At 42.8% G+C, this 23,254-nt stretch overlaps 1 pseudogene; it reads left to right on the forward strand.

Moving 5' to 3' along the window:
• The first annotated feature begins 12,145 nt into the window (after positions 1-12,145).
• Positions 12,146-12,554, forward strand: LOC136392942 (prefoldin subunit 4 pseudogene; annotated as a pseudogene).
• Positions 12,555-23,254: the final 10,700 nt, after the last annotated feature.

A 23,254-nucleotide genomic window follows, 5' to 3' on the forward strand; every position in this document is an offset into this window, starting at 1 on the left:
ATCGTAGCCAAAAGGCCGAGAAGCGATCTTCCCCACTCCTTACTCCACTTCCTTCACCTAGGAAATGCTTACTCAACTTCAAGACTCAAGTCAGGCAAGTTACTGTATACTCAGTAGTAACTAACACATAACAGTCACCAAGAAAGCCTTCAATTTTTTGGAATTAATGATTCAATTGAATAATAACACTGATAAAAATAACTAATATATGATGAGTACATTCTGTCTCCATGCGATAATAGCAGAAATACCAAACAATCCTTTTGAAGAATTTTTTATTTATTGATTTTTTTTTTAGAGAGAGAGGAGTGAGAGAGAGAGAGAGAGAGAGAGAAGGGGGAGGAGCAGGAAGCATCAACTCCCATATGTGCCTTGACCAGGCAAGCCCAAGGTTTTGAACCGGCAATCTCAGTGTTCCAGGTCGACGCTTTATCCCACTGCGCCACCACAGGTCAGGCCCAAACAATCCTTTTGGAGACTAAGAATTTGAACGTGGTTGAAGAGTAAGTGAATGGATGGTTGTATGAATGTGTAGATGAATGTGTGACTAGATTGATGGGTGGATGGATGGATGGATGATGGATGGATGGATGGATGGATGGACAAACTGAGGATGGGTGAGTGACAGTAGGTGAATGAGTGAGTGGCTTCTTGAATGGATAGTTGGGTAGATGGAATGACTTGCATAAACTTGATTAAAAAGAATTTGGGAACCCAGTCTCAAGGCCACTGTGAGAAAGAGCAGAAACCTAGTTGGTAAGATTGGGACTGTGAAGCTTGATAGGAAAACATCAGGAATCTCACTAGCAAATGTACGATATGCTTGTGAACAAGTAAGCATTAGCACAAAGCCCTCAGTAAACCCAAACTTTCTGTTCCAGGAGAATCCCTGAGGATGATGCCCACCATGAACATATGTTGACTGACTGACCAACAGGCCTTAGCTGGACAGAAGCCTTTCAAGGTTAGCTCAAGATATAAAAATGTGGAAGGCTTATGGAAGCTGACTACAATGTCTCTGTGATGCCAGTGATGACAAATAAGAAATAGATGGAAGAAGAGGGAGAGATATACAAATTGCTGTTAAAACCAGGGAGAAATAGCCCTTATAGTGTCAAAGCTTTTACTTGTGATTTCTGCACACACGGCAACAGGTCCTAAACCAGCCTGCCTCAACCCCAGCATGCTCCCTCTACAAAGGGTGTTTTCTTGAGTCCCTGTTGCTCTGCTTCCTTGGAAACTCAGGCTTTGCATCAGTCCCCTGGTCATGGTCTTCCCCAACCCCTCCCACAGAGAGGTACTCAGTGGCTTGTCAAATCCAAGCATTCCAGAGCTTCCAGAGAACTGGAGAGAGCTCCCCGATGACCGGCCCAGCGCGCTCAGCCCAGGAAAAGCCCTGCTGGCGCATTGGGATTAGGGTGCGGCTGTGCTTTCTTTGGAGCCAAAGATCAAGCATCAGCAAGAGTCTGCTTTGTATGATGGACTGTGCTGAAAGGGGATTTTTTTTTTTTTTAAGTACAAGATCTACTTTTTTTTTTTTCAAAGTTAAAGGGAGAGAGAATTCAGAGCTAGGAAAGGAAAACAGTGAGATTTCATCAACCAAGCCCTTTCATGAACTTTCATTTTGATCTCCACAAGATGTCCTACAGAGGCTCACCCCTTGAGCTGCACAACAGAATCACCTGGAGAGTTTGTGAACATCTTGATACAATGGTCAGATGCAAAAACAATTACAGAAGGATTTCGGGCACGGACTGGGGCCAGACCCTAGTTAATTCCAACGTCACCCCAGGTAAGGATAGGACTGTGGGTACTATCCCCATCTTGCCAAGGCTTGGGAACCTCCAAGGAAGTGAAATCAATTGCCTTCAGGTCTCACAGCCTGTAGAGGTTAATGTCAAAACCAGGTCCTCCAGCCTGACCAGGCGGTGGCACAGTGGATTGAGTGTCAGACCCAGGTTCAAAACGCTGCCAGCTTCAGCATGGGCTCATCTGGTTTGAGCAAGGCTCACCAGCTTGAGCCCAAGGTCGCTGGCTTGAGCAAGGGGTCATTCATTCGCTCTGCTGAAGCCCCCCCCCCCCATCAAGGCACATTTGAGAAAACAATCAATGAACAACTAAGGTGCCACAACAAAGAATTGATGCTTCTCATCTCTCTCTCTTCCTGTCTGTCTGTCCCTATCTGTCCTCTTTCTGTCTTTCTCTGTCACAAAAAAAAAAAAAAAAAAACAACAACAAAAAAAAACAGGTCCTCCATTTATTCTCAAACTCATTCCTACCTGTGTTCTTAGGGCCACAAGAGAAAAAGAGTTACTAACAGACACTGATCTCTTCCTATGAGCAAGCACTCTGGTAAGCTCTTTAAATATAATATATTAACTTATTTTGCCTCCCATGTTAACACTCAGGCATTTACTGCAATAATCTCCTTTACAGATAAAAACAACCAAAGCACAGAGAGTTTAGGTCCTTACCTAACATCGCATAGTAGGCGGGGCTGCCATTTCTCTGCTCTCCCTTGGCTAGCAGTAAATGTCCACATTCCCAGCCTAAGTCCTGACCCCTCTTCTCTTATTTGCACTTCCTGAGGTCCCCAGCCATCCTCTGACTCATAATTCCAACCACTCCCTGCTCCGGCACATTGCAGATGGTCGGGACCCACAAATGCTTGCTGAATGAATATTTATAGATAAAGGCAACATTATTTTACTACAGAATTATTTCAGAACCTATGTTGACCAAGTAGAGGGTTCTAAGGAACCTTTTAACCTAATCTTTTAAAATATTGTCCAAGCGCCTGACCAGGCAGTGGCGCAGTGGATAGAGCGTCGGACTGGGATGCAGAGGACCCAGGTTCGAGACCCCAAGGTTGCGAGCTTGAGCACGGGCCCATCTGGTTTGAGCAAAATCCCACCAGCTTGAACCCAAGGTCGCTGGCTCCAGCAAGGGGTTACTCAGTCTGCTGAAGGCCCGCGGTCAAGGCACATATGGAAAAGCAGTCAATGAACAACTAAGGTGTTGCAACGCGCAATGAAAAACTAATAATTAATGCTTCTCATCTCTCTCCGTTCCTGTCTGTCTGTCCCTGTCTATCCCTCTCTCTGACTCACTCTCTGTCTCTGTAAAAAATAAATAAATAAAATATTGTCCAAGCTTCTTAACTAAAGCAATTATTCTTGAAGTGTGGCAAGTTTATCAAAGTCCTATTGCAATCTGTAAACTCTGGTCTGGAACGGGTCACACAGTCTTCATAGCATACACAACTCTTCAGTTCTCTGGTCTCCAGGTATAAGTTCTCACAGCTTCTGGGAGACCATATGCCTACAGTTTCAATTTGGCATTTTTAAGAGCTTTCCTTGATTATCAGAACAAAACCACTATAATAATGATACAGTACACACAGTAAACCATAAAAATAATCATAATAAAAATAAACAAAAGTCTTACCCTGGGCCTGACCAGTGGTGATGCAGTGAATAGAACATCAGCCTGGGATGCTGAGGTCCCAGATTCAAAACCCTGAGCCCACCAGCTTGAGTGCAGATCACCGCCTTGAGTGTGGGATCATCGACATGATCCCATGGTCACTGGCTTGAGCCCAAAGTTTGCTGGCTAAAAGGCCAAGGTCTCTCACCTGACCAGGCAGTGGCGCAGTGGATAGAGCATTGGACTGGGAGGCAGAGGATCCAGGTTCGAGACCCCAAGGTCGCCAGCTTGAGCGTGGGCTCATCTGGTTTGAGCAAGGCTCACCGGCTTGAGCCCAAGGTCACTGGCTCAAGCAAGGGGTTACTCTGTCTGCTGAAGGCCCACGGTCAAGGCACATATGAGAAAGCAATCAATGAACAACTAAGGTGTCACAACGAAAAACTAATGATTGATACTTCTCATCTCTCTCTGTTCCTGTCTGTCTGTCCCTCTCTCTGACTCTCTCTCTGTCTCTGTAAAAAAAAAAAAAAAAAAAAAGCCAAGGTCTCTGGCTTGAGCAAGGGGTCACTGGCTCAGCTTGAGCCCCATGTCAAAACATATATGAGGCCTGACCTGTGGTGGCACAGTGGATAAAGCATTGACCTGGAACACTGAGGTCGCTGGTTCGAAACCCTGGGCTTGCCTGGTCAAAGCACATATGGGAATTAATGCTTCCTGCTCCTCTGCTCCCCTTTTCTCTCTCTCTTTATCTCTCAAAAAATAAAAATAAAATAAAAAAAGAAAGTTTCAGAAGGACAGGGACTTTAGGGAAAAAAAACATGTATGAGATGTAATCAATGAACAACTAAGTGATGCAACTACAAACTGCTGCTTCTCATATCTCTCCTTTCCTGTCTCTGTCTGTTTTTGTCTCTCTCTCTTTTTTTGGTGACAGAGACAGATACAGAGAGAGGGACAGACAGGGACAGACAGGAACAGAGAGAGATGAGAAGCATCAATTTTTAATTGTGGCACCTTAGTTGTTCATTGATTGCTTTCTCATATGTGCCTTGACCGTGGGGGCTACAGCAGACCAAGTGACCCCTTGCTCGAGCCAGCGACCTTGGGCTCAAACTGGTGACCTTTGCTCAAACCAGATGAGCCCGCGCTCAAGCTGGCGACCTTGGGGTTTCGAACCTGGGTCCTCTGGGTCCCAGTCCGATGCAGTATCCACTGTGCCACGGCCTGGTCAGGCTCGCTCTCTCTCTCTCTCTCTCTCTCTCTCTCTCTCTTGCTAAAAAAAAAGAAGTCTTGCCCTGGCCGGGTAGCTCAGTTGGTTAGAGCATCATCTTGATATGCCAAAGTTGTGGGCTTAATCCCATACAAGAATTAACCAATGAATGCATAAATGCATAAATAAATAGAACAACAAATCATTGTTTCTGTCTTTCTCGCTCTTTCTCTGTCTCTCTTCCTCTTTCTGTAAAATCAATAAATGAATTCAAAAATTTAAAGAGAAATAAATAAAGTTTTTAAATTTTCTGGTTGCTATCAAACACCATTAAAGTCATATAGTTGGGAAGATAAAATTTTTTCAATCAACATATTGGTGGTCTATCTTTTGTTTTTTGGTATTTTTATTTTACCATGCTTTTGCCTATTTTAACAACATTAAGATATCTAATCTATAATTGGATCTATAAATCTCCGTTTGCACACCCTTGCAAAAAACCTGGTTGAAACAATTGATACTTGAAAGGAAACAATCTGAGAAAATGCAAACACTTGATTTCCCTGGAGTCTCTTCAAGCAGGTTCTACATCACACACAGCACCAGAAAGCCTCTTAACTAGACTGTGACACTTCAATTCCTCATCTGAATACCACTGATGGAAAAAGAAAGTGACAATTGATGAGCTGGTTCGCTTTTATTTATTGTCCCATAGGACCTTTAACTCATCCTTTTCCACTTCCCCTTGACTGCTAGGAATCTCAGTTCTAAGTTTTGTGCATTATTGCAGTAGACAGTCTTATGCTATGTGTCTGGATCAATTAATACCCCATCACATGTTATGGCTTTGGAGCTGTCTTCCTTGTTTTGGTGGTTTTATTTAGGCTGCCTCAAATCTCTTTTGGAACAAGAAGCAGAGCATAATAATTTAGTGAGAGATAAAAGAAGACACCAGTACCCAACCCTTTTCATAAATGTAATCACATTTGCCTTTTCAGTTGAATAGAGAACTCAAAATTAATTGCCAGTTCATAGCACCTGAAACGTGACAAAGGGCAATGAGAGCAGAGTAAGTGCTTTACTCACATTCGAAGTAGGATCTTCTACAAGCACTCTCTCATTCAAAACTCTGCAGAGCTTAGCACAGTGGCTGACAGAGAGTAGGAACTCCATAAATATTTGATGAATAAACGAAGGCATGAACAAACACCAGCCTTCAAGATCATCCAAGAAGCCTCAGTTAACAGAAAGTTTGAAACAATAAAAAGCTTGTAAGAGGATGATGATGCCTGACCTGTGGTGGCACAGTGGATAGAGTGTGGACCTGGAATGCTGAGGTCACCAGTTTGAAACTCCAAACTTGCCCAGTCAAGGCACATAAAGAAGCAACCAATGAACACATAAAGTGAAGAAACTATGAATTGAGGCTTCTCTGCATCCCCCCTCAAATCCATAAATAAAATGTTAAAAAAAAAAAAAAAGATGATGATAATGATGATTAGTAGCATCTGTGTATTTGTGTATTGCAGGCTTACCAGCACTGTGCAGAACAGCATATGAGTAACCCACGAACCTGTATTATTACACCCATTTCACTGATTAAGAAGCTGGAACTCAGAACAGATAAGCACAGGCAGGAAGTATGGGCATTTGGACTCTGGTCTGCTAATATTACAGTTCATGCTCTTCATCACCCTGTCGTACTTCTTCAAGTATTTTTGAATATTTGATACTGCCTCTGTAACTCGATCATGGATTCAGGACCTGAGACTTGTGAAAGGAGATTTAAATAGGACTTTTATTTTTCACCTTGCTGATTCCTTCAACAGCTTTCTCCATCTTGGACTGCAAAAATAGAAGGAGGGGGAATAATATAGAAGGGAGAATATATGTGTATATGACTTATAATCATTTAAAATATATATGTATATGTGAATATACATGTTGCACAAAGCACTGAACTCCTACTTCAATCATCAAGTCCTGCTCCCTTCAAACATAACAAATGATTTTTCACATCTGTTGTATGATTGAACTCTAAAAGCCTAGGAGGTAGGTTCTAGTATTTCTACCTTCGAGGGGTTCAAATGATACAACCGATGATGGCGCCTGGGTGGCGCCTTCTTCCAGAGCGCATGCGCCGTTCCTCTCATTACACAACCATGTCCCTCTCACGCCCTCCACCGGACGCCATCGGAACTAATGAGATGGTGTTTTAACCGTGAGAAGTATTTATGCATATTCCAAACGCGTCATATTTTGGATACAAGTAGAGGGTTTAGGTTGACAGAGCTCAGGAATATTTCATAACAGACGTGAATCAAAAGCATTGGGCCTTCTACGCCTGCTGCCGAGGCCTGAGCACTGAGCATCAGAGAGTAGAAGAAGGAAAGGCCCGCCCCTAAAGAGCAGCTGTTTGGATTCGGGTTACAGGCCTAGGTTTCTCTTGTTTTGTTTTTGTCTACAATACTAACCTTTTAGCTAAACATTTTCGGTCGACCAAAACAGTTTTCACAGCAAGTACAGCCAAGCTCACGCCACCACCACCACCACCACCACCACCACCACCAAGTCGTTCATATTTCCGACCTTAAGCAACTGAGTTGGAGATCAGACATAAAGACCCACTTCTATCCTTCCCAGGCTCCTGGGTCTCTTTCAAAAACACCTCAAATTCCTCGTGGCCCTACTCTTTTTTTTTTTTAATTGAATTTCTAGAGAAAGAAAGAGAGAGAGAGAGAGAGGACATTGATCTGTTCTTGTATGTGCCCTGACCAGGGATCGAGCCCGCAGCCTCTGTGCTCAGGATGTCGTTCCCCCACCAGCCAAGCCATCCGGCTGCTCCTTCTCGGTCTCCGTCCCAGGAAAGCCATGAAGAGAGGTAAGGGCACCGAAGGCTCAGAACTCCCCATCACACCTCAGGACGGCCCTGGCCCTCTCGGTTCCCTTCCAAATTCTCCAGACAGCCTGCTGTGCTATGTCCCTGGGCTGTTTCCTCTGCCTGCAGTTAGCTCGCCCTCTCAAAAATCAGCACCATTCACCTGGGCTTCCTCCCCAAAACCAAAGAGCACCATCACCACCGTCTGTCTTCCCTTTGCCCTCACAGCATTTAGCAGGATTCAGCTGAAATCACTCCTCCCCACCTCCCCCAAGCTGGGCGTTTCCAGGTCTGAGATTTACATCCTCTTGTTTCTGTGGCCCTCACGCCTAGCAAGGGGCCTCACACAAGGTGGGCAACCTCAGAAGTTGGCAGGATAAATGAATGTGGTTTGCACCTTAATTCTTACAAGATTATACCTATCAGAAGCCTCTACTTGTGAGAATTAATGTTTGCAATGGGTTTCTTAGTTTGCATAGGACTTGAAATTATTAATATATTACCTCCCATGATCCTCACTCAGAGCAGCCCTAAAAGCTAAGTATTATCATGACCATTCTCAGAAGAGGAAACGAAGGCCCAGAGAGCGACGATGGCCCAAAGTCACACTGGGAGAAGTGGTAGGACTGGGGTCCTGGCCTTCTGGTCCTTCCCTCACCACCGCACTGCTGGCCCATGAGGGGCATTTACAAATCTACTATGGATGTGTGCTTTTTCACACGTTGCCAGGCATCTCACAAGTCCCGTCCAGATAACACGTACAGCTTATTCTTACTGGAACAGCCAAGCCCTCCAGCTGCTGCGTCTAATTGGCTGCTACCAATAGGCTCCATTCCTGGACTGTGTTCATCTCTTTTCATCATCTGGGCATCTGCTCTTCTTCCACTCAAAACAAGTCTTGGGGAAGAAAGAGCACAGCTCTACCTGCTGCAGAAGGGAGATCCAAGTTCAAAAAAACTCCTCCCCACACACCTCCAGGCATAGGATTCTCTTTCAAATTTCAAGCTACCACCCAAGAGAAGTGGCTTATCCATGTGGCCCGCATGTTCCTGGAATTGTTTTTGTTGGCATTAAAACCCTAATTTAATGCACTAGCAACTTTGGTATCTAGAGGAGCCCTGCTGACAATCATTAAGCAAAGCAAGATTCCTCCTATAACAAGAAGCGTTGGCCCAGAGTAACTCAATTATACCTGATGGGTTTGCTTAGAGATGCACCCAGTGGCTCCCCCTTCCAGGAGTGGAGTTCTTGGAAATGTGATCTTTCTGGGCTCCCCACTGTCTGGCACTGGGGCATCACATCCTCACCATGCTTCCTTTTCCTCCCCCAGTGTGTGTGTAGATGTGAAGTCTCGGCTTGTGAGCTGAGGAGAGACCCTGGACCCTCAGTGAATTGTCGCCTCCAGGGACGAAGGTAGAGACACAGGGCTGGCCTGATACATGGAGAAAGAAAGATGTGTCTCAATTTCATAACAGCTGGTTTTAATATCACTTTCATTTTTACACTGGAGACGGGATTTGGTGACTGTTACTCACGGTTGTATCGGTGAAAGCAGATAACCTGGCTCACTTAGCCTCTGCAGAGACGTCCGGTACTGCCTCTCATCTTCCACCTGAGCCGGCCACCTCCCCAACCTTCTCCTCAGGGGTCCACATTGTCCGTGGGCTTCTCTCTCTGCGGTCTCTTTGATCTGTTCCTTTCCACTAGCTCTTTCCATCCACATTCAAAGGTGCTCGTGTCTCTCTCACTGCACAATAAATACAGAAATGCAGAAACCCTTCATTGCAACCCCCTCCAGCTATTCCCTTAGCTCTCACTGTGTTTGGCTCAACGCTCTTCCTCTCCGGTCCCGCATAGCCCACAAGCTGGCATCAGGCCCATTCTGCTACTGAAACAGTTCTTGCCAAGGTCACCAGGATCTTTTGTTGGCCAAATCCCAATACCCATCCCCTTCCCTGCTCACAGCCATTGCTCACTTCATCATCATGTCGAAGTCTTCATCCCCAACCCCCATATGCCCCCAGAGGTTCCTGGCCTCAGCAATGCCCTGAGCATGACCAGCTGATGTTCTTGATTGATATAGACAGACTTGCCAGTAAAATCTTGGAGGGTCCCAGATACAGTGGGCTGAAAGGACAGCAGATGTGAGCTCATATCTCCTGGAGTGTCCTTCTCCACTTACTGTAATAGAGAAAGGCTCTAAGTTTGGCACCAAAACCCGTCAGCCTCTGCAGTTCCCATTTTCCAGGATTCCAGGAATGACCTGGTTGCCTTTAAATTGACATAATCCTTCTTTAGATATGTTAAAATTTTGGATTCCCTTGCTCTGGCCAGCCACACTATCTCCTTTTGATTTGCATATCTCTGATCCCATCACTGCTCTGATAGCTGATAGTTCACCCCTTAGAAGGCAATGTCATTTACAGGCAGCTAAGACATTGACATGCTATTGCTCTAGATGTCACCAACAGGGATCCTGTGACTGGCACGAGGTCATCCACCTGAGTTAGAAATCTTCCCAGCTGCTAACTCTCGAACCCGTTCCTTCCTCAGCCCTGCTCACATCACACACACACACACACACACACACACACACACACACCGCCTCCAGTTCAAGGACCCCTGAACTCTCTCCCGTCCTGCAAGCCCTCAGCCCCCTCACGTGTTCAAACAGACCGAATGGACCTCCCACTGGGTTCCTTCCCTGGTCTATAACCTTAGCATACTCCAGTACTGATTATTCTTGACATTCTATTAGGGCCAGTTTAGGCTTATTGTCACATTTATTTTCATTTTAAAACAGAGTGTTAGAAAGCAATCTATAACTGCCTGAGACCTACACAAACATGGGGAGCCATTATGTCAATAACTTGGTAAATGTTTCACTCTCTGGTTTCCAGCTGCCATGGGGAGAGAGCCTACCATTTGCCAGATGCTCAGAGGCTGCCTGGAGAACAGATCTATAAGGTGCATTATCCTGGGAGGGAGGTGGGGGACGGTAGTAAATAAACCATTTCAGGGCTGCTGAATTTTTCATATCTACTTTTTAGAATATACAAAAAGAAAGGTATCACGTAGTGGGAAAAAGTCTGGGCAGACCTCAGATTGAGCCTGGCCTGTGGTGGCGCAGTGGATAGATCCTCAACCTGGAACACTGAGGTTGCCAGTCTGAAACCCTGGGCTTGCCCAATCAAGGCACGTACGACAATCACTCAATCAATCAACAACTAAAGTGAAGCTGCTATGAGTTGATACTTCTCGTCCTCACCCGCCTCTTTTCTGTAAAATCAATAAATAAAATCTTTAATAATAGTAATAATAATAAAAAGACAACTCAGTTTCATCTTGGCCAAACCGGACTCTAGTCCTGACAGTACACTTGCTAGCTCTGTGTACGCCTTGGGACTGTTTTCTCCTCTATACAACGGGCACAGATAACAGCAAGCCTGTCTGCCTCCCTGGGAATTGTTGCAATAATAGGTGTGGAAGCCCTCATGAGCTGTAAACTATTATTCGAACGGGCAGCAGAGTTGTTTCTGACAGTAGTATTGATGTTTCATGCTAAAGAGAAAAACTGGAACAGTGAATCGACACTGTGCCTTGACCCAGATGGATCTTTGGACAGAAACTGCCTGCGTTACTCCACAGGATTCCTGGGGAGATGGTGATACACGAAATGGCAAATATCTTCCAAAAGTCCAGAGTCTGGTTCAAGTGTTGAGGCAACTCAATAGCCAACACATAACCCTTTATGCCGGAGTAAATTGAGAACCCCACCTCCCTCCCGTGGGAACATCCTGCACATCAAGGTCCACCTGCAAAGAAAAGAGAATTTTAGTATGCCCCCATAACACGGGCCACCAACCCCCCCACCCCCATTTTCATCTTCCTGGTCTGGCAACAGGAGACTCCTGCAGTCTAGATGACCTTGGGCCAGTCATTGAGGTTCCCTGTCCTCTTCCTCAACTGTCAGTTGGGCATGCTGAGACAGCCCTCGTCACATAGTTACTGTGTGAGTATCAAGTGAGGTCATCTATTTGAAAGACGTTGATAAACATTTAACTATTTACCAAGCTGTATGCATGTTAATGATCAGCATTATTTACAGTAACTGTGTGAGATAAATATGATGGAAACCCAATGACGGTTTCTTTCTCAGCCCAATTAGGCAGAAGCAGAAGTTCTTTTTAAAAGAATCTGGTTTGGTAAAGTTTTTTTTATAATTGATGATCCATAGGAATGGGGTAGAGGGGGCATCTACATTAGGGTCAAGAGCACAGTAGCTTTGGGATTTTAGATTTGAATCCTAACTGTGTAGCTAATGGTGACAATCTATATAATCTTAGGCAATTTATTTAATCTTTCTCAGCCTCCAGTTTTTCTTCTGTAAAATGAGAATAATAATAGCACTTACCTCATAGGTTTGTTATGTTGATTATTCTAGATAACGCACTTAAAACAATTCACACAATGCCTGGCTGCATTGGTCAACAATGTTAGTTTCAGTAAGTAGGTGGGCTTGGAGAAAGGTAGACAGAGGGAGTGAAATGTATTAACTGTAAACTATTTATATTTTGTTCCATACCATGGGGTCATTTTCACGTCATGGAATATATGAAGAGAGTCCCAAGATGGCGGCCACCACGAAGAAGGTGGCTGCAGAGGATGTCAATGTTACTTTTGAAGATCAACAAAAGATAAACAAATGTGCACTGAACACAAGTAGCATCACAGAGCTGAAAGAAGAAACAGACATAAAAAAGAAACAACTTCAAAATTTAGAGGATGCTTACTTACATGGACATCATGCTTGCTGATGATCACAGCTTCCTGATCCCTAATCAAACTGGTGATGTCTACATCAGCCACTCTCAAGAAGAAACGCAAGAAATGTTAGAAGAAGCAAAGAAAAATTTGCAGGAAGACATCGACGCCTTAGGATCCAGGGCGGAATCAATTCAGCAGATGTTAACAGATCTGAAAGTTCAGTTATATGCAAAATCTGGGATCAATGTAAACCTTGAAGCTGATGAAAGCTGAACATTTTATCATCGTTTTTAAATTGTGTTTACTACATTTGAATACTGTTTAAATGATTAAAAAAAAGGAAATATATAAAAAGTGTGCATATTGGCAAGAACTGGACCATCATATGGAAACTGAGAAATGTCCTGCTAATTATGGTGGAGATGGGGCAGTGATTGCTTTTGCTTTATCTCTTGTCTTATTTTTCATTATTTTATTTATTTATTTATTTTAGAGAAGAGAGAGAGAGAGAGAGGGAGAGAGAGAGAGAAGAGGGAGTAGCAGGAAGCATCAACTCCCGTATGTGCCTTGACCAGGCAAGCCCAGGGTTTTGAACCTGCGATCTCAGCCTTCCAGGTCGATGCTTGATTCACTGCAGCACCACAGGTCAGGCTATCTCTTTTCTTAATGTTGTTTGCACCCAAGGATGCAGTTTTGTGTATGTGTCTGTGTACATATATGTATATTATCTATATAATATATATGATAATATATAATTATATATAATAAATATATATATATTTAGTGTAAATATCGTGAAGGGTAGTAAGCCCCAGAAGGTAAGAATGGTGTTAAAGAGATATGTTCTCATTGCATTTAAAATAAAACCCCACTCCTTCCTGGGGCTTAACAGCACCTCCTTGAAGATAGAAGGTACTCCTCTGACCTCACCCAATAGCCGTCATTCTCTCCCTCTGCTCCCCCCTCCCCTTCACCTGGGCCTGACACTGAGCATGTAATTCAGAACTCTTATCAAGGTTATCTCTTTCCAGAGACCAGCCCCAATCCTCCTATCTCATTATCCTTTTTTCTTTTCTTTCCTTCATAACACTTATGCGCTAGCTAACATTATCTCATGTTTACGTGTTTATTGTTAATGTGTTTATTAGATGCCTTTCTCCAGAATACAGACATCATCAGATCAAGGACCGTTTCTGCCTCGCTCAGCCACCGCTCCAGCAGTGGAACTCTGACAAGGCCCTGCCTAAGTATGGCATAAAGGAACAATGAATGCATGCCAGTTGCTAATGACGGGGGGATGAGTAAGGGGCAGAGCGGCAGCGCCCCACCTCCCCACTGACAGACAGGCATGCATACCTGGGCAGAAGTTCAGGCATTTTAGCCAGAGAGCAGATGGCAGCCAAGGCGAAGGTGTAGGCAGCAATTGGCATGAAGGCTCCTGTCATCACAGAAACCTGTACATTTGGCTTCAGCAATTATCAGCCTTGTGCATCTTTCGGTAGAAACCTGCTGGTTAGACACGGCCACTTAGATCTGATGTCTGGGCTCTGGTGCAACCATGAATATAAGGCTAAAAGTCCATATCTTTATCTGAATTTAAAAAAAACAATAACTCAAGGAAAAGAAATCCCAGGAAAATAACACAGCATATTTTGATTCAAATCAGATTTACTGGGCCAAGTCTTGTAGCAGATGAGCAAGACTCAGAGCATATATCTCACAAAGTAGATATGACTAGAATGGAAATGACTAACAAAGCAGAAAAAGGAACGAGACCTGGCATGACACTCAATTCCCCGGGAGCACAGAGGAGGGATTCGGGAGCTTCATCCAGGAGGAAGGCCTGGCATTCGGTTTCCGTGGAGGTAAACATGCAGCCTGTAGAGAAATCCACAACATAACAACCCCAGCTCTGCAAACAGTGGCGGGCCTACGGGCAGGTTGATTCATTGTTTCTGGCTGTTTGCAGAGAGCAGGACAAGATCTGGAACCACGGAGTTCCTCGAGAAGAACAGCTAGTTCTGAGCACAGCTTGGGCAGCTCCAGACACTGCCTGGGAGGAAGGAGGTGAGGCGTCTGCTCACGTGTGGCGGGTGCGGGTGGCACTCTGAGCTCCGGGAAGATATTCTGGTGTCTATTTTTAGCAGTGGGGCAGCACCTGAAAGGTTGTAGCAAAGATCCTTTGTGGACCCTTTTAGAAAGAAAAAAGAGAGAGAAGGAAGGAGGGAAGAAGGGAGGGAAGAACAAAGGGAGGAAGGGAGGAAAAAAACGAATAAAAGAAAGAAACAAAGGAAGAAAAAGAAAGAAAGAAAATGTCCCTTCCAGCCCATCTGTCAGGAGTTATGCTGTTTACACACCTGGGGTGCACCCCCACCCAGAGGTTTGTGGAAATAACCAGAAGTTTGGGGTCCAAGCATCTGGCTTCAGTCCTGTGTCCTCTAACAGTTTCCTTAAGCAACTCTCCTTCCAGCTCTCTGTGACTCCTAAGTGAAAGGTGTGCCTGCCACCTGCACCATGACCCCTCCTCCCAGATGACATGACTTTCCTGACAGACACTGTGCATTAAGCTGTACTTTTGTTTTTGTTTTTGTTTTTTTCTTTTTGAACTTTGTATAAATGCAATCAGGGTATGACCTCCAACCATGGACACAGCAACCTGGAAAAGGAGGTGCTAGCACTGCATTCATTGTCCAGCCTGACATCAGCCAGAAAGCACTGAGGAAATAATAATATTATGGTTACTGGGCGAAGGCTTGCCATGTGCCAGACTCTGCGCTTGAGTTCATTCTCACAGTGTGCATGAGAGTCAAGGTATATGTCATTATCCCCTATGTCAGAAAGGAAACCGAGGCACCGAGAAGCTGTGATGTGACTTTCCGAGGTCATAGAACCTGTAAATGGCCAAGGAAGGGTTGGCACCTTTATCTGTTCACCTCCAGAGCCCCTTCCATGACACGCTTTTTCCATGGGCTGCAATGCCTTACAACAAAGTAGCTGTGAAATAACAGCTCATTCCATCTGCACAGAGCCAGTCCACGTTGTGTGAGTGACCAAGTCCTCCCCTGCCTGGCTTGCCCCCACACTTGGTAAATCGAGTTGGTTTACATTTCCGAGGAAGCAATCAAACTACCCTTCGCAGAGCCAGCGGGTTCCAGAAGGCCTGAATTAAACTGAGAGGTCTAATTTGGGGACATTCTTACCACACAAAATTTCTTCCAGAACATTTGGTCCTTTGGGATTTCCCCAAATTGCCAACGATTAGACAGAAAATTCCATCTCCCTTTCCCTGGTTGCTTCAGAGTGTCCAACGTTTCCCCTGGACCTTACCTATGAGTACAGCTCCTCCTTGGGCTACGTGGGCAACTCCTGACTATCCAGAGAAATTTAGGGGTCGTTTGTTTATTTGTTTGTTCATTTAACAAATATAACTACCTCTGCCTTCACTGGTGAAGCCACAGCTACCCAATGACACTGGTTAGTAACTTGCTCAGTGCAGTCAGGAATAGAGGATAAAGGAATTCATGCATCAAGTCTCCTCATATTAGAGATCTTAGAGTGTTTATATTCACCATCCAGATTACAACATACCTACTACCCTCAGAGTGCCAAAGAAAAAAATTAGTCAGGCCTTAAATTAAACTTTAACCTTGTTTCAGATTAAAAATACAACTTGCCACATTAGTTTCATATGTTTTTATTTCCTAGCCTCAAAAACAGGAATAGTTGAAATCCTACCCTGCACTCAACAACTGACACAATTTCCCCAGCCCGAGGCAAGCCTAATTGAGCAGGTCATTTTGCTCCCACAATGCTTTGCAAAATTTTAGATATTTGTTCCTCTGTCCCTTACCAGCCCCCACCCCAGGTAAGCCTTCCGTATACATAATTGCATTACATTAATTCTAAGTATGATTTTAATTGCAGTATAATATGCATATGGACAGGGGCACAATCTGAGGGTTTGAATGTTCATAGAGTGAAAGAGAATATACCCAGCACCTCCAAAGGCCTACACCATGTTCCGTCTCCTCAGATGGCAGACTGGCCCTGATTTCTAACACTGTATGCAAGCTTTGCCTGGTTTTTGAACTTCCTTGGTTTTGCTCATTGTATTAAACAGCATGTCTGTGGGATTTAACTACGTGGCATTGTGTAGCACTGGTGAATTTATTCTCATTTGTGGCACAGCGTTCCATTCTGACTGTGCAATTATTTATTGGTCCATTCGTTGATGGACATGTGGGCTGTTTCTAACTAAGGAATCTTATAAATAGAGTTGCTTTGTACACTCTGGGGTATTTCTTTCTATTAAGTATGCACATAGGAGTATAATTGTTCAGGTTTAGTAAATACAATACTGCCAAACAGTTTTTAAGATGGTTGTAGAAAATGACAAGCTGATTCTAAAATATAAAGAGCCAAAAAATATTCAAGACAATCTTGAACAAAGCTGGAGGTCTTACACTACTACGTATAGTAAAACTATAGTAATTAAGGCAGTGCGGTGTGGGCACGAATAGAGCACAGATCGAAAGAGATAATTCAGAAACAGATTTATAAATAGGGTTACTTCATTTCTTGATTTAGGTGACAATTGCAATGCAGAAGGGCAATGATGTTTCCAATAAATGGTGCCAGATCAATTGGATAAACACATTTAAAAAATTGACTACACATTAAAATCAATTCCAGATGGATTATAGATCTATATGCTAAAAGTAAAATAATGTGGCTTTGTAAAAAATAATAATAATAATCACACACACACACATATATATATATATTACAGAGGTGTGTAAAAGTAGGTTATAATTGTTTGTATAGAAAAGACATACCATGCAAGTTATGATTATTACAATAGCTTAACTCACTAAAAAAAATGTGGCGGCAAAAGTAGGTTTACAGTTGTGAGTCTGAAATACAGAGTTGACTTTTGTATTTTTTTTAATTGTTGCATTATATTCCATACAAACAACTGTGAACCTACTTTGCCCCACCCTGTGTGTGTGTGTGTGTGTGTGTGTGTATATATATATATATATACTAAGGTATCAAAATTTCTTGAAAATAATACATAAAAAATTACTAACCATAAAAGAAAAATTTAATTAATTGGAGATTTAAAAATATATAAGTAGTAAATATTTTAATACTTTAAAAATAAGGATTGTTCATTACAAGACACTATTAAGAGATTGAAAGCAGAGAGAGCAGATAAAGTTATTTGCAAAAATATATCCAACAAAGGACTTGTAAACAAAATGTGTATAGAACTCCTACACATCAGTTACAAAAAGATAGACAACCCAATAGAAAAATGTGCAGGAGGAGAAACTTGAATGGGTGCATCACACACACACACACACACACACACACACACACACACTACCCAAATGGCCAATAAGCATAGAAAAAGGTGCATAAGGGAAATGCAGATTAAAACTATCATGGACACACAAGAGAATGGCTACAGTGTAAAAAGTCAAGTAACACTCAGTGTTGGCAAGAATGTGAAGTGCCCCAGCCCTCATGCACAGCTAGGGGTGGTAAATATTGATACTCCACCGATTTTTTTTTACAGGCTCTGCCCCAATTTTTCTCTCTCCCCACCTCCCAGGGGAATGGACTTTAGCCAGAAGATGGTGGCTGGGAAGCCTCTACAGTTGCTAACAGCAAGTATGTGCAAACCTCTATTTATTCATGTTCTTCTTTCTATTCATTTACCCACCAATCAAACACTCCCTGAGCCTGTTTTCCCCTCGGCCCATTTGCTAAGGCCTGTGCACACAGCTGGGAATAAGATTCATTGCTGAGCAGGCTGGCTTCACAAGCTCCTAGAGAAACAAACAGGCACAGACTATAAACAACATTTTATCTCATCCAAAGACCCAAAGCATTCTCACTATTCTTAAATACATTCGCAAACTGAATTCTAGGAATTTAAGTGCAAAATTCAGGTTCAAGTTGTAAAATTATCCTCTTTGTTAGGTTGGACCAACTTACACTCCCGCCAGTGGTAGACACTTGTCAACATGTTTGGTGAAAAACAGTATCTTGTTTTACATATTTCTTCGATCACTAGTGAAACTAAACTTCTAAGATGTGTTTTACAGCCATTTTTATTTCTTCTTTTGTAATTGGAAACTCACTTATTTTGTCCAAAATTACCATTAAAGTTTTCTTTTAAATTTGAAAGAAGGCCTGACCTGTGGTGGTGCAGTGGATAAAGCGTAGACCTGGAACGCTGAGGTCGCCTGTTCGAAACCCTGGGCTTGCCCAGTCAAGGCACATGTGGGAATTGATGCTTCCTGTTCCTCCCCACTTCTCTCTCTCTCTCTCCTCTCAAAAATAAATAAATAAAAATAATAAAATAAATTTGAAAGAAGGCTCTATGTGGCAAGTATATTAACTTTTCACTTGTTACATGCATTGCAAATATTTTCCCCAATATTTGATGTTTCCTCTTTAATTTTATTGTGGGTTTTTTCCCCTACATGTATGAATTTTAAATGTTTGTATAGGAAAGTCTGTCCATCTTTTAAGACTCTGTATTTTAGCAAAAAGAAGTCCAGCCTGGCAAAATTCTTAGGAAAGTTCTTTTCATTTCAAAATTATGAAAACTATTATACATATTTTTATATGGGTCCCTTAGTTATTTTTAAATACTTAAATCACTTGAAGTTTATTTTGCATGAGGTATGAGGTAGGACTCCAACAGAGTGTGTGTGTGTGTGTGTAAATTATTTTTCCCTGAACAATAGTTGTTCCAGCACCATTTATTAAAGAATGTATTATGTCCCCTATTTGTTTGTGGGTTTTTAGATGATGTAGTTGAATAGTGAGATTTGATGTCAGAAAGATCTCCCTGGCTGTCTAGGTTGGCTAATTGACCCCGAGTGGCCAGAGTGGAGATATGGACCAACAGAAGGTTCCGTTGTTGCAACAGTGTAGGAGGGAAGGTGAATGCCTGAATTACAACAGGCAATGAGAGGTTAGGAGAGAGGACTGACAACCCTCATCCCTCCCCTCTGCTCCACTAAACCGGGGTAGTCAACCTTTTTATACTTACCGTCCACTTTTGTATTTCTATTAGAAGTAAAATTTTCTAACCACCCACCAGTTCCACAGTAATGGTGACTTATAAACTAGGGAAGAAACTTTACTTTATAAAATTTATAAAGCAGAGTTACAGCAAGTTAAAGTATATAATAATTATTTACCAAGTACTTTATGTCGGATTTTTGCTAAGTTTGGCAGAATAAATCTTTATAAAACAACTTACTATAGTTAAATCTATCTTTTTATTTATACTTTGGTTGCTCTGCTGCCGCCCACCATGAAAGCTGGAACGCCCACTAGTGGACAGTAGGGACCACGGTTGACTACCACTGCACTAAACTCACCTCATCTAGCTGCCTTTCCCAATCTGTAAACTTCATTGACTGGCAAGGTAGGGAAGAGAGCCCAGTAGTTACTTAGAGAATCTGGAATCAGGCTGCTGCATTTATATCCTGACTTCAGCGCTAGTATCAGACTTATGATCTCAAGCCAGTGTCTTGATATTTCTGGCCCTCAGTTCTCCCACCTGTGAAGTGGAGATAATAATGACATCTATTACAAGAGTTTATCAAGGAAAATTTAAGGAGAATATTTATATGAGTCTCTTCTCTTGGTGCCTGGCACAGACTGATCTCAACTGGTCAACACTGTTATCAGTTGGTTTATAAGGAAAGTTTGAACCACCAGTTTTCTCAGTACAACAGAAGTGCTTCCTTTGGATGAATGTGGAAGCCTGTGCCTGCAACAGAGTGGCTAGGGCAAAGCGGGCAAGGTGATGTGGAGGAGTCCAGGTCATGTGGTTGAAGGCACTGGTCTACAAAAAGCTTGGTTTAGGGAGCCTCTATTCTTTAAGGTTTGCTCATGCAATAAAGGCTAAGAACTAAGGACTACTGTTAGTAAAATAAATTTTCATATTAATTAATGATATTCTGTATTCCTCTCATCCCCACTCTACTTTTAAACATAACTGTGTTTTGTTTATGAAAAGCTTTGGTCAAAAGTCGAGCCACAGGTGTTTTATTCCTTCTCGTTTTGTTTTTGTTTTTTTTGAGAATGAGGTACAGTGATGCCTCGGTTTTCGTCGATAATTAGTCAAAAACAGTCAGCGAAATCTGAAACCGACATAAACCGAGGCAATTATTTTCATATGAATCAATGTAAATCCAATTACTGTACGCAGTAATCACTTACATGTAATTGTAGTGTTAGCACTCGCAATCAATAAAGAAAAACATAAACATCCCGGAAAGCAATGGAATTGTTTGGCTAGACATGCGGGGTGATGCTCACACAACGAGAAAGAACGCCACACTGAGCAGGAGAATGCGTAGGTCGCCCTTTGTTCTCGCAAAATTAGCAGTGAGGTCACGTGGGCATGCTGACGAAATCCGAGACTAATTTTTTGCAGAAAAATAATCAAGGAAAACCGAAACCAACATTAACTGAAGTCAACGAAAAGCGAGGCATTACAGTAATAGCTACAATGAACTGATTCCATCACGGGCACAGTGCTAAGCCCTTTAAAAATTAGCTCATAAATATTCCCTCTGTAATAACTTTCAGGTTGTTATGATCATTCTCAACGTATAGATGAAGAAGGAGAGTCCCTCAGAAATGAGGAGGTAACTGGCATGCAACCACATTACAAGGACCAAGGTTCAACCTCAGTCTCTGAGACTCCAACCTCGAAGCTCTAAACCCAGCAATGAATACAAATATTGATCGACTTATGACCTATGCAACTTAACGACCATTCGACTTTATGACCACAATCGCTAGCCACGACTGCTCCGCGTCTGGCAGCTCAAGCGTTGCCCAGCTGGGTGTACGACAGTGCGGACCAGCTTCCGGCAGCACTACCATCTCCACGTGCACCATTTCAACTGTTATCCCAGACTCAGTACAGCAATTTGTGTTTGGTGTCTTGGATATTTTTCATCAAACCCCTCCCAAGATGTCTACCAAGAGGAAATTGTCTTTGCAAATATTAAACCAGTTGTACTGGTAATGCAGTGTTTTACTTAAACCTGACAAATGTAAAAATAAGAAACAAAATGGTGTAGAGATGATACAAATGGCATAAAATGAACAAAGAAAATTATGATATATAATAATGAAAGAAAATTATGATAAAATATGACTTAAAGATTTTTATAACATCATTTCACAGTACTGTACATATAGCCTACTCAACTTACGACGAAATCGTGTTACGACCAGACCGTCGGAACCGATTGTGGTCATAAGTCAAGCACTAGCTGTACATAGACATTGAGTTGGAATTTTGGAAGCCAGGAAATCCAGCCTGGCAGATGGGAGAAATTATTCTCTGAAGGATTTAGCGCCTTCTGTTTATTTATAAAATGGCCAAGCCTGGAAGGATTTCAGAAATCATCTAACCCAGCTTCTTCACTGCACAGATGGAGAGCCTGGGGCCCAGAGCAAAGAGATGTGCCCAGGCCGACTACACACAGTCCTCCACTGAATCCTGGGTCTCCTCGCCCTGGGCAGTGCTGGGAATTGTGGGAGACAGGCTGTAAGCTGACAAAGTCCTTACAACCTAGGGCAGGGATCAGGAAACTTTTTGGCTGATAGAGCCATGAACGCCACATATTTTAAAATGTAACTCCCTGAGAGCCATACAACAACCCATGTACGTTAAGCATTATCCAATAAAAATTTGATGTTGTCCCGGAGAACAGCTGTGATTGGCTCCAGCTACCCACAACCATGAACATGAGCGGTAGGAAATGAAAGGATTCTAATACATAAGAATGTTTTATATTTTTAACGTTATTATTTATTTTATTAAAGATTTGTCTGCGAACCAGATGCAGCCATCAAAAGAGCCACATCTGGCTCACGAGCCATAGGTTCCCGACCCCTGGCCTAGGGCTTAGTTTAAGCCTGAGCTCTTCCCCACACCCTTGGCTGTGGCATGGTGGGGGGAGGGTGCACTCTTAAAAGGATTCTCCTTTATACCTTAGATATATGACTTTGTATCAGAAACTTCCTTGTTTTATAAATGGCTTTGTTTTCTGCACTATATAATAAAGCTGGATGGGTGCCGTTTGGTTGCTCCACTACCACCCACAATGAAAGCTGGAACACCCACTAGTGGGCAGGAGGGACCAGGTTGACCAGCACTGCAAAAGTGGGCGGTTTTTATAAAAAGGTTCATCATCACGGCCCTAGACCCTCCCAAGGTGCCATTCGAGCTTTGTTCACCCGTTAACCACTCACCGAACACCTACCCAGTATTCTAAACATGAGATCTCTCAAAGGCAAGTGGTAAAACACCCCAAGTGTCCATCGACAGATACTGGATAAGTAAAATGTGCTGCATACATGCAATGTAAGATTATTCAGCTTAAAAAAGGAATGTAATTCTTACATGCGACAACACGGATGAATCTTGAGGACATGCTGTGAAATGATCCTGTCACAAGAGGACAAATGCGGTAGGATTCCACCAGTAAGGTACTTGGAGTAGTCAGATTCATGGAGACAGAAGAATAGAGGTCACCAGTGGCAGAGGGGAGGGACGTGGAGAGTTACAGTTTAATGGGGATGGAGTTTCAGTTTGGGAAGATGACAAAGTTCTGGAGATGGATGGTGGTGATGGTTGCACAACAATGTGGATGTACTTAATACCACTCAAATGGGCACCTAATGGTTACACCGTTAAATTGTGTTATGTAGATTTTATTACGATTTGAAATTTGTTATGTCCTTTACTAAATGAAAGAATTAAACTGTGGTGTATTCAGACAATGGAATATTATTCAATGCTAGCACAAAAAAAAAAAAAAAAAAAACAGCTATCAAGCCTTGGAGGAGCCTTAAATGCTATTACGAGGTGAAAAAAAGCCAGTATGAGAAGGCTACACACTGTGTGACTCCAATTATATGAC

Source organism: Saccopteryx leptura, chromosome 2, assembly GCF_036850995.1.
Source record: "Saccopteryx leptura isolate mSacLep1 chromosome 2, mSacLep1_pri_phased_curated, whole genome shotgun sequence".
Classification (NCBI taxonomy): Eukaryota; Metazoa; Chordata; class Mammalia; order Chiroptera; family Emballonuridae; genus Saccopteryx; species Saccopteryx leptura.